Here is a 16,662-nt window from a genome sequence, read left to right as displayed (position 1 = left end):
GTCATTCTTCTTGGAATAGTTGTGTAATTTGAAGCCGAAAATCACTTGCTTAACTGATTTACAAATGTAATTTAATATTGCTAAGTGTCAGATGATAGGATAAATTTTGGGATGTCTTTACTGGAGTCTCCAATGTATGAGCCGGTGTAGACTAACTCAGTGAGTCCAGCACTATCCCCTGGCGCGCCAAAAGCAGCCATTTCTTTCTCATATTTTGGACCTAGTGTTCCTGGGCTCATTTGCACATGTAATTTGTACATTTGAAATTTTGGCATTAAGCAGACTGTGGGGGAAGGAAGGGCTTTTCATCTTACCCGGTGGTTTCTATTTGTCTGAGCATCTGGACTGCTCTCAAGAAGAAGGCATCTTAGGGGGCACCTGGGGGGCTCAGTGGTTGAGCATCTGCCTTTTGGTTCAGGTCATGATCCCGGGGTCCTGGGATCGAGTCCTGCATCAGATTTCCCCTGGGGAGCTTGCTTCTCCTTCTGCCTGTGTCTCTCATGAATAAATAAATAAAATCTTAAAAAAAAAAACCATTTTATTGGAGTAAATGTGGGTCTGATTTGAACTACCAGACTTCTGATTTGAAGAGGCTGGTTGGTGCCCATGAGAAACCAACAGAAGCCAAACACAACCTCCAGAACCCCTAGAAAACGCTAGTGAGTTTAAGGAAGCATGCTGCAGAAAAACAGGAAAGAACCTTTTGGAAATGTACCTAATTTAATCTTATTATAAACCTCTTACCACTAAGAAGCTCCTGATGCTCTCTTCTTAACTTAGATTTTTGATTATTGCATATATGTTTATTGCAAGCACCTCAAATTATTTAGGAGGAGGGACAGTCATAAATAAAGACCACATTATTTTTTTTATAATAATAGAATTCATAAGCAGAACCTTAGTACTTATTTCTGCTCATTATTCATTTTTTCTTTGTAGCTGACTTTCTACATAGGATACATACTCGGCGACAATAAAGGCCACATGTTTAATATTCAGCAAGAGCTTATCCCCTCCCCCCTCATCTGTCTTTTCATCTGTGTACTTCATTAGTTTTACAATTGCTGCTTCTTCCAGTCGAATCTAAAGGAGCTGGTAACGTGGAAATGTCATATAGGGGTTGACAAGCAAGGAGAGACATGGAGGAGCTTTGTCTCTCACCCCACATATAACACTATATTGCAGTGTCCTAGAATATTTGTCGCCATGGCTGGTGCTCAGTATACTTCTCTGTGTGCTTTTTCCATGTCAAACAGAATCAACAGATAAAAGTCCATGTGTCATGTTAATAAAAGCCTGCTTGTGCATGTAATAAAATCTATCTGATGCTGTTAAGTCGTAGGCTATCTTTTTTTTTATTTTATTTATTTTTTAATTTATTTTATTTTTTAGTAGGCTATCTTTTTACTTTATCATTTTCTTAAAGATTTATTTATTTATTTTAGAGGTGTGTGTGTGTGGGGGGAGGGACAGAAGGAGAGGGAGAGAGAGAATCTCAAGCAGACTCTCCACTGAGCCAGGAGCCCAGTGTGGGACTTGATCTCATGACCCTGAGATCGTGACCTGAGCCAAAATCAAAAGTCGGATGCTTAACTGACTGAGCCACCCAGGAGCCCCATCTGATGTCTTTTTAATCACTCTATTATTTTGTTATAGGGCACAGATTGTGTGTGTGTGTGTGTCTGCAGCATATACACCCTTACCATAGGTGTATTACATATATGTATCATAGAGATATTAAAATCACGTCTAACACCTGTCCTCGTAAGGACATACCTGAATATCTCACATCCAGTAACAATCATCAAATCCTTTTTCTTTTTCTTTTTTTTTTTTTACCAACATTTTATTATAAGATTTTCAAACCTGCAGAAAAGTTGAACGAGTTTGATAGTGAACAACCATATGCCCACCGTTTAGACTCCATGGCTAACATTTTTGCTGTACTTGCTTCTTCACATGTAGATCTCCACGTGCCTATCTGTCTATTTATTAACACATCTCCTTTTGGGGATACATTTCAAAGTAAGTTGCAGGCATCAAGACATTCATTCCTGGACACGTCAGCATGCATTATCTTTAACCAGAGTCAATTATTTTCTATGTTTTTTTTTTTCCCCTATGAGGTGAAATACACATACAGAGAAATGTACACATCTGAACTGTGTCGCTGGAGAGGCTTTGGTAAGTGCATACGGCTGTGGAACCAGACCACTGTTCGGAGGTAGAACATTACTCTCATTCCAGAAAGTTCCCTTCTCACTCCTTCTCGGTGAGTCCTCCTGCCCTCACGCCCACCGCAACAGGTATCTTGATTTTTTTTTTATTAATCATAGATGAGTCTTGCTTATTTTGGAGCTCTCAGCTGGAGTCATACAACTGCTTTCGAGAATAAAAAAGGTTTTCTTTTATTGTTAATACCATTTAAATGTGTGGGATAGGGCAGCCTGGGTGGCTCAGCGGTTTAGCGCCGCCTTCAGCTCAGGTCATGACCCCGGGGTCCTGGGATCGAGTCCCGTATTGGGCTCCCTGCGGAGAACCTGCTTCTCCCTCTGCCTCTGTCTCTGCCTCTCTCTGTGTCTCTCATGAATAAATAAATTTAAAAAATTTAAAAAAAGAAAATTCAGTAAATGCCTGGGATAATTAAATGTGGCTCTCAGGGTCCTAAAGGACTTTAAACGCCATCGATTATTGTAGGTGGGAGCACTGCCCAGGGCAGGCCGGCCGGCCTGAGTCCAGGTGGCAGGGGACGCCTCCACCTATGTTCTTGGGCAAGTCACTTCCCGTCAAGTTTTCCCCTGTGGAATGAAAAAGTGCAAAGCTCTTGGAAGGGAGTCCAGTGAGCAATCAAATAGGCACAAGTCTGCGGTCGTCTGGCCAAGGATTACTGGTTAGTCATGGGGACACTGGGCTGGCTGGCTGCCCCAGGGACAGGGACAGAGGGGACAGCGGGGGGCCCTGGGCGCTTCTCCTCAGGCCCTTCTTCTCCTTTCCTCCCTCTCTTTTTCTCCCTTTGCCTTCTGTGCCCTCTTGGCCTCTGCTTTCTCTCCCTGCCCCCTTCCTCTGCTGGGCCTGAGGTCACCGTGCGGCCCCCAGGCCTCCGGGCCTTCCGGGCACCTCTGCCCCCCAACCCCGGCCTTGCTCCCCCTCACCCCCCCGTAGACTGCAGGGGCACAGGCTGGGGCTGCGGGGCACACTCGTGTGAGCTGGGGTCGCAGGCCTAACCGGCTGCTTCGGCCTCAGGCCCCGAGGGTGGGGAAGGCGAGTTCTCAGGATGACAGGAGGACCGCGGCCACCCAGCTCAATCACATTCTCACGTCTAAGACGTGCGAGGCAATGTTCGAAACATGTCAGAATGGTTTAAAAAGTCTTTGAGGGTCTTTTTTTTCCCCTGAACTTTTTTTTCCTTCTCTTTAAACGTCCAGTGTGATGCTTATAAAAAGCTTTACACATAATAGACATATAATAGGTATTCAGCAGGTTTTTGTTGGTCACAAGAAGTGCAATAAATTAAAGAGATCATGAGAGATTACTCTGTATTTAAGGGACTGCGATTTTCTACTATTTTTAGCCAAAGAACAATTTGCACTTTTGAATTCCAAAATTACTCATTACCGATTGGGAGCTGGACTATTTTGTGAAAGCTGGTTGCTGTATAATATTATATGATGGTGAGGTATCTTTGTAAGTTTAGTCTTGCTATATAGTGAATTTTGAATTTTAGTCTTGATATTAGTGAATTTTGAATAAACACAGTTAAAAAAAAAACCCTCTGGCTTATTTATCTTCATGTAGCTTGCCTGGCTCACAAAATTTTATTTCAATAGTCACTTGAAAGTAAATTCCTGAATTTTTTGCATTGTATAGAAATATCCCAGGAACCATTTCTGGGCTGAACAAGACTTTTTTTTTAATCAGTTCCTGAGACATAGGAATATATGCTTGAAGTTGGCTGTGGCTGTAGCCACTTTACATTTCTGGATATGGTGATACGATTTTTAATTAGTCACAGCCACTGGTGAAGACAGATGACTAATTTTAAAATGCTCGGCAGGCTCATGGGCATTGTATCCTGCTAACAATCTTCACAGATTATTCCTTTTGTCTAACTTAGATTTCTCTGGGTGAGATTTAGACTCATTTCCTCTGGTTCTGCCTTTGATGGTGACTAAGGCCAGCTTTATCCCTACGGCTGAAAACTGCTGGGTGCCGAGGCAGTAGCTTTCCTCGAGGGCCCAGTTTACCCTGGAGAACCAGCCTGGCCCCTATGTCCTTGTCTCCTCCACGGGAGAACATGGAGTCCCTTTTTCTCAGAGCCGGTTATGGCTTAACCATCCTGCACCTCTCAGTGGTGTGACATGTGAGTCCTTGGACCTCTGGTGAGAACAGTGGACTTCTTTCAGGGATGAGCTGCGAATACTTCAGCACCTCTCTTGGTACCAAGCACCACGAGGTGTTGGAGGACCTCACAAACCCCTAGAGATCCACATGTGCTCTAAGTAGAGCTAGACTTTCAGTATCAGGATCCTTAATTTGTGCCATAGGAAGACGATGTCTGTGGAAATGGCTTCCCTCTTCCGTGTCTAGATTTTCTCAGTTTAGCCCGACTCTATGTGTTAAGAGACATATTATAGAAAGCATGCTGAGATTAGAGAGTTCTGCTGAATATCTAGGAGTTTATATCTAGAATAATGGGATGAGCTATGTCCTAGGCCATAAATCTGGGTATCCTTGTTCTAAAATGAGACATTGCCCAATTACAAAGTCTACTCTATTTAAAGCAATATGAGCCTGGAGAAATAATTTTTCTACAAACCCCCTTTGGAAATCAGGATGAAGGTAGCCTAGTTAAAATGTTGCTTGGAGACCTTCACGGAGAGTAAAGTAAAATTTCAGGATGGCACATGGCACGACACCGTTCAAATTGCTCTGCAGAGTGTGGATCTTCCTTAGGCAGGACCAACCCACTTTGCTACTAAAATGTTGAAAAAATGAGTGCCTTTTCTTGATTTTAAGAAGAAGAATTTTCCCAGCATTATTTTTTTTATTCCAATAATACTTTCTTAAGCTTTGATATCTGATCTCTGCTAGAGTCTAGTGTAAGAGAGTATCTGATTAAACATAGCACATTAACTTAAAAAAATTTGAATATCAAGATTTCAAAAATATCATTACTTTTATGTACCCCACCACCTGAAAAGCTTTGAGAACAATTGATATGGTATAAAGAACACTGAAGTATCAGGAGGACCAAGTTCTAATTCTAGCACTGCCACTAACTAGCTAGGTGTCTTTGGGGCGTCAAGAGAAGCTTCATGACAGAGGAAGGATATGAATGGGATCCTGAAAGAAAGTCAGATTTTGGATAGGCAGAGATAGGTAGATTAGGTCATTTCAAGCAGAGGAGAGAGGGAAAGGGGAGCAAAGACTTGAGAAGAACAAGGTGAATGTGGGTTGTCAGATAGTACATCTGCTTGTCATGAAATGTTTTTGCTTAGTTTGGTTAGGCTCAAATGCAGGCCTGGTGTCTCTGTTCTCATCTGTGATCTCACCTGGGAACATATGTCAGTTTATCATGCCACACTGGATTAAAAGAGTTCCACAGGCCGAGGGGGACCCTGACACCAGATATTGATGTTATAAACCATATAATACATTGCAATTGATTTTTCTTTGAATAATCAATTACCTTTTAATGAATTAATAAATAAAAAGATGAGATTACTCACATTGTATCTTCCACTTGAAGGTCTTTGGCAATGAATTTTTCGCTTTATTTTGTCTGTGCTTTTATTTTGCCTTCATTTTTGAAGGATATTTTTACTGGTTATAGAATTGTAGGTTACAGCTTTTCTCTTAGTGCTTTAAAGATGATAGTCTGTTGTCTCTTGGTTCACATTGTTTCTGATGAGAAATCAGTGATATTTTTAATTATTAGTGTGTTGGTGATATGTCTCTTTTCTCTGGTTCCTTTAAAGATTTTCTCCTTATCATTGGGTTTTTTGCAGCTTGATTATGATGTGCCTTGGAATCTGTATGTGTGTATTTTACTTGTGGTTTATTGAGCTTCTTGGATCCTTAATCCAGGGAACATTCATTCAAGAAAAATGGCTGAATTTTGGTAAGATTAGAAAGTCTTGTGGTGTATAACTTGTCCCACCCAAACCCTTCACTTGTTCCTGGATCTACATTAGCCTTGAAAACCAATAGCCTGTAAATCATAGTTAAAACCAGCAGTCTGGTAGGCACCAGAGAGGGTGGAATGAGGCTGAATTTCCTTCAAATCCCCATTCTCAGAGACTTACCATTATGGACCTATCTGGTGGTTCATTGGAAGGCCCCACTTGCAGGGCTGTTTTTATTTGGTCAAAGTTAGAGCTCATTTAATGTGAATAGTTGTTTCATTGGGAATGTTTGTTAAAAACAATGAGAAATGAATATTGAAATCTCAGCTGCCAGTGAAGCCGTGAATAACAGTTGAGTCAAACAATAGGCTAACCAAAATGGTTTAAAAGGAATATCTGAGGAACTAAATGTCCACAGGGGGCTTTGAAAGCCTGTGACATATTTCCAGGAATCTAAAAGATCACATTTACGTATGGGATTGTGTGAGCCCAAGCTGTGCACATACTCAGGAAAGACCTCTGAGCTCTGGCTAATCTTGAGGCTCTGCAAGAACAAAAAGTATAGGCTAAGGTGCAGTTGTAAACTGCCTGGGTGACTGTTGAAAGCATGCTTAAAAATGCATACAGAGTCCCATAGCAAAGACTGGGAAACTTACTGATTCCAAGGGAATCTTTAATTTATTTTTTTATTTTTATTTTTTAAAAATTTTATTTGAATCTTTAATTTATTAGCTGAATACCTAACTGAGCAGAGATTTCAGTGGCTACATGCCATAAAGAATGCAACCTTATGGAATTAGTTCAGAAAAGTCATTAGCCCATAGGCACACCCTCACTATCACCAATAACAACAAACCCTAGGGAAGATTGTACTCTGCAGTTGCCACATTATATTATTTAAAAATCTAGTTTTCAACAGAAAATTATGAGATATGCAAAGAAATAAGAAAGTATAGCTCATACACAGGAAAAAAAGTCAACAGAAACTGTCCCTGAGGAAGCCCTGATGTTGGACTTTCTAGAAAAAGTCTTTAAAATGCTATTTTAAATATGTTCAAGGAGCTAAAGGAACATATGAAAATGATATCCCACCAAATAGAAAATATAAAAAAGAGAAATTGTAAAAAAAAGATCCAAATAGAAGTTGTAAATTGAAATAGTATAGAATGATAAGTTGAAAGTTACAATAAACAAAATAAAAAATTCTTTAGAAGGGCTCAGCAGTAGATGTGAGTAAGTAGAGGAAGAATCAGAGAACTTGAAGGTATCATTCGAAATTATCTAGTCTGAGGAAAAAAGAAAAAAAAATGATGAAAATAAACAGAACCTCAGAAACCATGGGACACTATCAAAGTATCAACATATGTACATAATGGGAGCACCAGAAGAACAAAAGAGAGAGAAAGGGGCAGAAATAATAATATAAGAAATAATGGCTCCAAACTTTCCAATTTGAGGGAAAACAATAATCCACAAGTAATAATAATAATAATAAAAACCCTGAATGAACTCTGAATAAATATCTTTAAAAAAAGTTCTACATCTAGACAGATCATAATCAAACTGTCAAAAGCCAAAGACAAAATGTTAAAAGTTAATAAGTTTCATTGATTTTTCAAAGAACCAATTTTTGGTTTTGTTGATTTTATCATCTTTTTAGTCCCTATTTCCATTATTTCTACTCTAATCTTTAGTATGTCTTTCTTTCTGATTGTTTGGGTTTAGTTTGATAATTTTTTCTGGTTTCTTGAGGAATTTTTCTGGTTTCTTCTAATTAGGTTATTTTTGAGATCTTCTTTTTAAAAATAAGAATTTATAGCTATAAATTTTCCACTAAGCACTGCTTTAGCTGTGTCCATGTTTTGGTATGTTGTATAATCATTTTCATTCATTTCAAAGTATTTTCTAAGTTCCCTTCTGATTTTTGCTTTTACACAGTGGATAATGGTAATGTGTTGTTTAATTTCCACATAATATGTGTGAGTTTCACAATGGAATGCTGCATTCCATTATGGTTGGAGAACATACTTTGTATGATTCCAGTCCTCCTTTTGAATTTATTGAGACTTGTTTTATGGCTTGACCTATGGTCTGTCTTGGAGAATGTTCCATGTGCAATGGGGAAGAATGTGTATTCTGCTATTGTTTGGTAGGATATTCTATAGACGTGTTAGATCTACTTGGTTTATAGTTTTGTTCAAGTCTTCTTTTTCTTTACTGATCTTTTATCTAGTTCTTCCCCCAGTAGGGAGAGTATTGAAGCTTCTAACTATATTATTGGATTATCTAATTCTCCCTTCAATTCTGTCAGGTTTTGCTTTATGTATTTTGAGGCTCTATTATTAGATGCATATGTTTATAATTCTTATCTTTTCTTGATGTACTGAACTTTATATCATTACAAAGTGTTCTTTCTTAATCTTTGGCACATATTTTTGTCTTGAAGCCTATTTTATTTGATGCTAGCAAAGCCACTCTGGTTCTCTTGTTGAGTGTTTGCATGGTATGTCTCTTTCCATCTTTTTATTTGAACCTGTTTTATCTTTGAGTCTAGAGTATGTCTTATAGATGTCATATAGTTAAGTCCTTGTTTTTTATCCATTTGCTAATTTCTGCCTTTTAATTGGAGTGTTTATTTACATTTCATGGCTTACAAAGGTAAGGTTTAGCTATTTTTTTCTATATACAAATGTTATGCCTTCTTTGTTTCTCCATTCTTACGTACTGCCTTCTTTTGTGATGAGTAGATATTTTCTAATGTAGCATTTCCACTTCTTGTCTTTTCCTTTACTGTATTTCTATTTTCTTATTGATTTATCTAAGGATTACAATTAATATCTTAATTTATAGCAATTTTTGTACCTCAGGGAGGCTTATTCACATGTTATTCATGTGATTATTCAGAGATACAATAGGAGATATAGTATAGAACTTTTTATTGACATCAGAATAGTTATTCATATTATATGTAGTTTTGTTAATTGTTGCAAGTTTTACTTGCTACTTACCATATTAAAAAAAGAGAGAGCTAAAAGTATAAAACTCTTAGAAAAAAATAGGTGTAAATTTTTGTGACCTTGGATTAGATAATAGTCTTTTAGACATATCACCCAAAGCATAAGCAAACAAAGAAAACATAGGTAAATTGGATCTCACCAAAATAAAAAACTTTGAACTTCAAAAGACATTATCAAGAAAGTAAAAATAAGCTCTCTTAATGGGGAAAAATATTCACAAATCATACATCTGATAAAAGTGTAGCCAGAATATATGAAGAACTATTACAATTTAACAATAAAAAGACAAATAACTCAATGAAAAATGGCAAAATATTTGAATAGACAGCTCTCTTTCCTTTTTTAATTTTATTTAATTTTATTTATTTTAAAAATTTATTTATTTATTTTTAAATTTTCTTAATTGGAGTTCAATTTGCCAACATATAGCATAACACCCAGTGCTCATCCTGCCAAGTGAATAGGCAGCTCTGTAAAGAGGTGTATAAATGGTCCATAAGCACATGAAAAGATGTTTAACATCAATTGACATTAGGAGAATGCCAATCAAAACTGCAGTCTGGTATCACCTAACACCCGATAGAATTTAAAATAAAAAAGGCAGACAACCACAAGTGTTGATGAAGATATGTAGAAGTTGGGAATGTACATGTTACAGCCACTTTGGAAAACAGTTTGGTAGTTCCTCAAAAATTTAAACGTGGAGTTCCTACATACAACCTAGTGATTCTGCTCCAAGGCATATGCCCAAGGGAATTGACATCACGTGTCCACATAAAAACTTGTGTATGGATGTTCATAACAGCATTATTTACAAGCTAAATGTGGACACAGCCCAAATGTCCATCAACTAATTAGCAGAGAAACAATATGTTGTATTTTTATACAATGAAATATTGTGTGGCTACAATCAGGAATTAAGTACTGATATATACTACGTGAATGAACTTTGAATAATTTACACTAAGTGAAAGAAGTCAGGCACCAGAGGCCATGTGTTGTATGTTCCCATTTTATGAAATGCCCAGAATAAGCAAATCCATACAGAAAGTAGATTAGTGGGGGCGCCGGCATGACTCAGTCGGTTAAGTGTCTGCCTTCAGCTCAGGTCATGATCCCGGGTCCTGGGATGAAGTAAATTAGTGGTTGGCAGGGGCTGGGCAGACAGGAACATAGGAAATGACTGCTAATGGATTTCTTTTTAGGGTGACGAAAATGTTCTGGAAATAGATAGTGGTGACAGTTGCACAGCGTTTTGAATGTGCTAAAGACCACTGAATTGTACTCCTTAAAAGGGTGAATTTTATGGTATGTGAATTATATCTCACTTTAAGAAAATGCCAGTTAAGAGAGTATGGAAAAATACCTGTTTAGTAATCCTCAGAGCTGTCAAGGTCACCAAAAACAAGCAAAGTCTGACCAACTATCACAACCCAGAAGAGTCTAAGGACACCTGACGGCTAAATGTAATTTAGTATCCTGGATGGGATTCTGGGTTCGTAAAAGAATTATAGGGAAAATCTGAGGAAATTTGAGGTAAGTATAGACTGTAGTTAATAACAATGTATCATTATTGTCTCATTAATTGAGAAAAATACACCATATAGTAGATGATACTAATGGGGGATACTGGTGTAGGGTATTTGAGAATTCATGGTACTATCTTCACAACAATCTAGAAGTGTTTTAAAATATGAAGTTCATTAAGAAAAAAAGTAACAGGGAAAAATGTAATTAAGAGCCTATTGGATTATTAGGCATGAATTCCCAGAGAGAAACGAATCCCTGAGACTCCTTCTAACTTTAGAAACGTGATTTCCTGTGCAGTTTGGCCAGTTGAGTTTTGGGCTGTTTCACAGTCCCCTTCCCAGGCAGGCCAGGGTTAGCCCTCTGGCTGTGGGCTCAAGGGCGACAGGAAGCACTGAGTGAAAACTTCTGTCGGCCCAGAACACCCCTGTCGGGTGCATCCTCACCCACACTGTGCACAACTTCGGTTGTTCTTTGGAACTACTATCGTGTCACGTCAAAGCGATGCACTGCGTTTGTGGCAGGCATCGCCGAGGTGCTTATTTCGTCAGACGCCTGGGAGAGGCCAAGGCGAACACAGCGCAAAGCACACATTCGGCTACTAGCTGCACACGTGGTCAGTACAGTTGTGATGTGATGCTAAGCATGATGAAGAGCAGGGTGCTTTGAGAGGATCTCACCTCATTTGGCAACTGGGAAGGTTCTGGAAAGAGTGCACTTTTAAGCAGAGAGGAAGGACCAGTAGGAGTTCTTCAGGTGAAGAAGTGGGAGGGGCATTTGTGGCGGAGGGAGTGGCATTGGGAAGTGTCTGAAGGAATGGAAGGAAGGCCCTCGTGGCTCTGAGGTGCAGGGGCAGATGCTGGCAGGGGGGTGAAGGGGAATACTGGTGTGAGATTGTGCTGGAGAAGTATGAGGGGGTTATTAGAAAGTCATTGAAAGTTTTTAAGCCTGACGTGTTTTGGTCAGATTTGTTTTAAAAATCCAGGGCTCTGAGTGCAGTGTATGGATTTGGGGGGCAATGGCGGAGTAGGGGGGCCAGTCAGGAGAGTAATATTGAAGGCGAAGGTGACAGGGGCTTAGACAGGGTGAGTGTGACGAAGAGAAGTCAGTTGAGTTGACTGAAAGCTAGGAGGTGGAATCAACAGAAAAGTTCACGGAGTGATAACAATTTCTAGACACAGGTAACGTGAGTACACAGGTAGCTTTTACTATAAAAAAAAGAAATCAACACCAAGTACGTCTTAAGAGGCAAAAGACAAAACAACGACTGCACTAATGAACCCAAGGATAAGTTAAAACCAAGGCTCTGGTCTGAAAAATAATAGGTTAGATATCATGATAAAATGCCTGATTTTTGTTTTAAATCATAATTATTTCTGCAAAATAGCTACTATTTATCCCCCTAAAATTTTGGCTTGCTCTTTATCAAATTATATAAGGTCTGTCACCGAAGGTTAGTGCCTGTTTTCCACATTGCCCACGGCGGGACAGCAGCGGCGCGTCTTGGGACGTGAGGCCCAAGAGGGTGCCCAGTTGAGAGGAACTCTCCGAGGCCGGCCGGGCGCCGATGTCAGTGCCCGGTGGGATGGGTTCAGGACGCGGTCCCAGGGAGGGTGTTCAGTGGCCAGGCAGGCCAGGGGCAGGGGCAGCTGAGACTCTGTGGACGGACTCATGCCCTCCGCGTCTACAATCCCCACAGCTGCTGCCTGGCTGCGTTACAAGGGTGTCTCGGCCGAAGCCTTTGCTGTCTGAAATCTGGCCTGCGCACAAGCCTCAGACTATATTTTACAAGTTCATTTTCTAACACGCAGGCCCACTTTTATGGCATCTGGAGCATTTTGCTGAATGGCTTGGTGGTGCACTGCTGACCAGACAGCACATTTCCAGATTTAGATTATAAGAGAAAAACAGCAAGTGGTAAGTTCAGCTGCAGGTCAGTGGCTACTCGCACTGCAGTTCCCTGACTGCGCACGGGGTGCTTTGTCCCATGGGACCGGTACCGTGAAGCATGGAGATGGCCCTAGGTGCTTGCTTTTACAACTGTGGGCCACACTCACATTGGCGGTGTGCTGCTACCAGTGTAAACATTATTCTTAATATCAGAGAGCAAACTGGGGGGAGTGGCGAGAGCTGGCGTGCAAAAACTGGGATAACGTTGCCAGTGGACACTCTTCTTATTTTCTGGACATTCACGCGTGATGGGAGGTAGGTGCAGTTTATAAAAGACAGAGGTGATGAGAGACATTAGCCAATGTTTACTGATTTTACTTCAAACTGTGTGCATCCTACATGTTTTAGGTTCTTGCTGGAGTTGGGATAACTTAGAGGGGACGTAAGGATGTTCATTGACGAACAGTCTTCTGAAAGAGTCAGGAGTTCATACATGATTCCACAAGGATCAGAGACTCCTGGAGCTTTGCAAATTATGATCGTATAACTTTTGTCCGATCTATCCAATCTGTCTAATTTAATTCTAAGAATGAGGGAGGATTAATTAAGATGGTCGTAGTATTAAATATATGAAACCTTGATTTTAAATGATGGCTGTCAGCAAATTTGCCATCACCGAGAATGAAAATTTAAAAACGTTTGTGCTGGAGATAGCAGACATTGCTTGGTCACCCACAGGCCCTTAATAATTATGTTTTACGCTACAGGATCTTACCCTGTCTGTCTGGACCTTGGTGGGCTCTTCCCTTCAGTCAGGGATGTCTCCAGCCTAGGTCGCTGGGGAGTCTCCCGCCTAGACTGACCAGTTACGTTGTCCCACAAAGATGCTATGGGCCCTTGAGAATCAGAAAACGGGAGACCAAAACCAAGGCCAGCCAGCTAAGAAGGTCACGTAATAGACTTAGGAGATGGCCATTTTGATCTGGCGTAGGCTGGAGGGACAAGGAGGCCAGATGGCAAAGAGAAAAGAATGAAACCCGTGGTGGAGGGAAGGATGTGGTTTAAAAGAGAAAGAGGAGAGTAACTGCCTAGGATCCTGATAGTTTCTGAGCCAGGCCTGGTCCCCTTGTCTTTAAATATCGTTTTTCCTTGAGGCAACCTGAACGAGGTTCAATCTTTACTACAAGAGAGGAATTACTCTCACCAGGGACACCTGCCTGTGTGGTTGGTGAGCAGTCAAAACTGGCAACAGGAGGGACAGCTTCAGCGGGGAATGAAGTTTGGCTATGAAATTTGGTTTCAAGTCAGAGGGAGTTTTAAGGATTGCGACGTCCTTGTTCAGTCCTTTCTGCCTTGGAGGCGGTATGGTGACTCCCATTTATCCGAGGCATACTTGCCTGGGTAGCAGTTTTGTCTCACCTTTGGTGAGATCACCTAAAAAGAAAATACTATAACCATGATGGCTTACCTTCGGCTTTCGCCAAACAAAACAACAACTGCACAACACCTACCTGAGTCCTCTGAGGTTGGATTGAGAAAAAGGAGGGGAGCTTGTGAAACCCGGCCAAGGCCCGTGCCCATGTGCCTGATGACTAAGATGGAACCCCATGTAGGAGTTGAGTCAGTAATAACATGCCTCTTGCTGCAGCTCAAGTTGCCTGCAAACCCCCACGCTTTTTAGCAAATATTATTTTGAATGTCAGAGTGCACAGAGCTGTTCTCTAGGGTTGGGCTAAATTTGACTCTGTGGGAGAATAAAACTAGAATTCCAAATGTGGTGATCCCAACAGAGTATGTGATGCAAGACCAATTTTCCACTTGTGTCGGGTGGGTTTGTTCAAATCTCACACAGAAATGAGAGATGCCAGACAGAGTGTTGACTTGCCCAAACATAAGGTAGTAATTTAGGTTTTATTTTAAATAGGCATTGGAGTCTGGGTAATCCAAAATTTTAATTTAGGAAGGAGCCTGGAGAATGGCAGAGGACAGGAGCTAGGTGGCCCTCTGATGTAGGGTGGGAGTGGAGGAGTGAGGCCCCATGGGCTTCGGTTCAGTTCTGGAAGAATTGCTTTGTGATAGACTAAAGGCAAACTCCAAGTCTGTGTCTTTACACGATGCTGAAGATGGATCTAAAGGAGATGCTGGTGTCGTGATTTGGAGCGGTCGTTCTATTCTTTAACGTGCAGATGACCGAGTAAACTCTAATGATTAAAGCTTTGTAAGCTGACCGTGGTGTTTAGACACTGACCCAGTTTCCGCAGTGACCTAATCAGGGTGGCCTGGGAGAAGCGGGGCTTGGAGAGCAGCTCGGAGGAAATAGGTCAAAAGGATTCCTGCCAGCTCTCGTCGGGCGGACACAATGGGCTTTTGCAGTCTTCAGACAAAACCCAGGGGTTGCACGAGGAGTTCTCTCCCAGAATGCCCCTCCAAGTGACTTGTTCTTGGTTCAAGTCCATGCCTGGCATGCTGGGCCATTCCCTTAGTCTGAGGAGGATGCACAGTGTGTTCGCTTAGCAACTGTGTAGTGAGCACAATACTCTATATTCCAGGCACCACGTGGGCGGCTGAGGACACAGCACGAGTGAGCCAGGATCCGGGATCTCTGTGCTCATGGAGCTGCCCTACAATGGAGAAAAATCAGAGTTCAGATTCAGACTCGGTTATTGGCTTGTTGAGTTACTCAACCTTGAATACACTAATCCCTGTGCGTCCCCAGGCTCCATGTCTATAAAGCAGGATGAGTACATCGTACTTGCTCATAAAGTTGTTTTGAGGATTAAATGAGGTAATATGTGTGAAGAGCTTACAGCAGCGGATGCCTTCTAGGGAGGACTCAGCAGTGGTGATTATACGTCAAGCGAACTTGAGCCGTAGTCCAAGGACGGGCAAGAGCAAGAAAACGGTCGAGCTTCTGGTTAGTTCGGAGCAAGTGTTTAGGTGAGGCCTCCTGCCAAATGTAGCTGTTGGGTGTGGAGTTCAACACTTGTGAAGAGCAAAGGGACCCAGAAACCTTTTTTTAAAGCGAACATTAGCCTTTGAAATGGAAGCCTAAGTGGAAATGTGTTAGAGAAATTGACTGTATTCTTTTGCTGTCACATTTATAGCCAGGAGATTCTGCTTGGAATTAGTGGGAAGTATGAATCAGCCCCCTACGGGGAGGAAGCGCCCCCATTTGCCCCAGTTGAAGACTTGCTATGTGAATCTACCCACGGGCGACCAGGCGTTTTGAAACATTGATAACACGCTTTGGCTTGTGCAGAGGAGAGTGATTTGGTGTCTCGATTTTTTGTATGACATCTTGAGAATTCTGTGACTTTTTTTTTTCTTTTCTTTTTTTTTTAAGTTTAGGCTCCATACCCAACGTGGGGCTTGAACTCATGGCCTTGAGATCAAAAGTCGCATGCTCTACTGACTAAGCCAGTCAGGAGCCCCAAGAATTCTAAGATTTTTAATATGCGTGTTAGTGTCGATCAGGCTGGTCTAGCTGATGTGTCACTCCACTACCTCCCAGCTTAATTTCTTTAACTGCTGGCAGAGGAAGCTCAAAGAGTGACCTCTGGTTAAATCAGTAGGACGCTAGGAAACATTTCTGCACAAGCAAATGCCCATTGGCTAGGGTACCTGCAATATTGTGCGGCAGGAGCAAAGCACCTACATCTTCCTTGCTTCAAGGTGATACTAATTCGTACCTGGAGTCGATTCTGATGGGCAATGTTAATTCTGTTACGTTGAGAGACATGACACTCTTTAAATAGCTGTTTGTTCATCTCAGATTCTTCCAGTTGTTGTGGTCTGAGCCTTTGAAATGTCCAAATATGGTTCTAGAGAAAATGGGTACATGTTCTTTCTTTTTGGAGCAAAGGCTTTTTGGAACAAGGGCCGTGTTACTGATGAAAATGTTATATTGGGTCTCATGGCAATTCATTTATTGCTTTCTTGACCCTGTGTCATCCCGGGAGTGTCAAAAACCACATGGTGCTTCTGAGCCCTACAATTTTTGCAGTTGAGTCTCTGATTTAGCTGACAGATGTTAAAACACAGACACGGCCAGATAATTCCCCAGTGACAACACAGATGCAAAAACTGAAAAGTGCAGTTATTCC

At 41.1% G+C, this 16,662-nt stretch overlaps 1 long non-coding RNA gene across 2 annotated transcripts in view; it reads left to right on the top strand.

Annotated features, from left to right (window-relative positions):
- Positions 1-2,155: 2,155 nt before the first annotated feature.
- The window catches only part of LOC111091794, a 46,831-nt gene continuing 32,324 nt past the window's right edge, over positions 2,156-16,662 (top strand). For both annotated transcript variants that reach the window (XR_005376128.1, XR_005376127.1), the window contains exon 1: positions 2,156-2,272. This is a non-coding gene — a long non-coding RNA (uncharacterized LOC111091794). The remainder of the gene's footprint in view (positions 2,273-16,662) is intronic.

This window comes from Canis lupus, chromosome 22 (genome assembly GCF_011100685.1).
Source record: "Canis lupus familiaris isolate Mischka breed German Shepherd chromosome 22, alternate assembly UU_Cfam_GSD_1.0, whole genome shotgun sequence".
Classification (NCBI taxonomy): domain Eukaryota; kingdom Metazoa; phylum Chordata; class Mammalia; order Carnivora; family Canidae; genus Canis; species Canis lupus.
The sequence above is the reverse complement of the archived record's forward strand: the minus strand, read 5'-3'. Positions and strand labels throughout refer to the sequence as shown.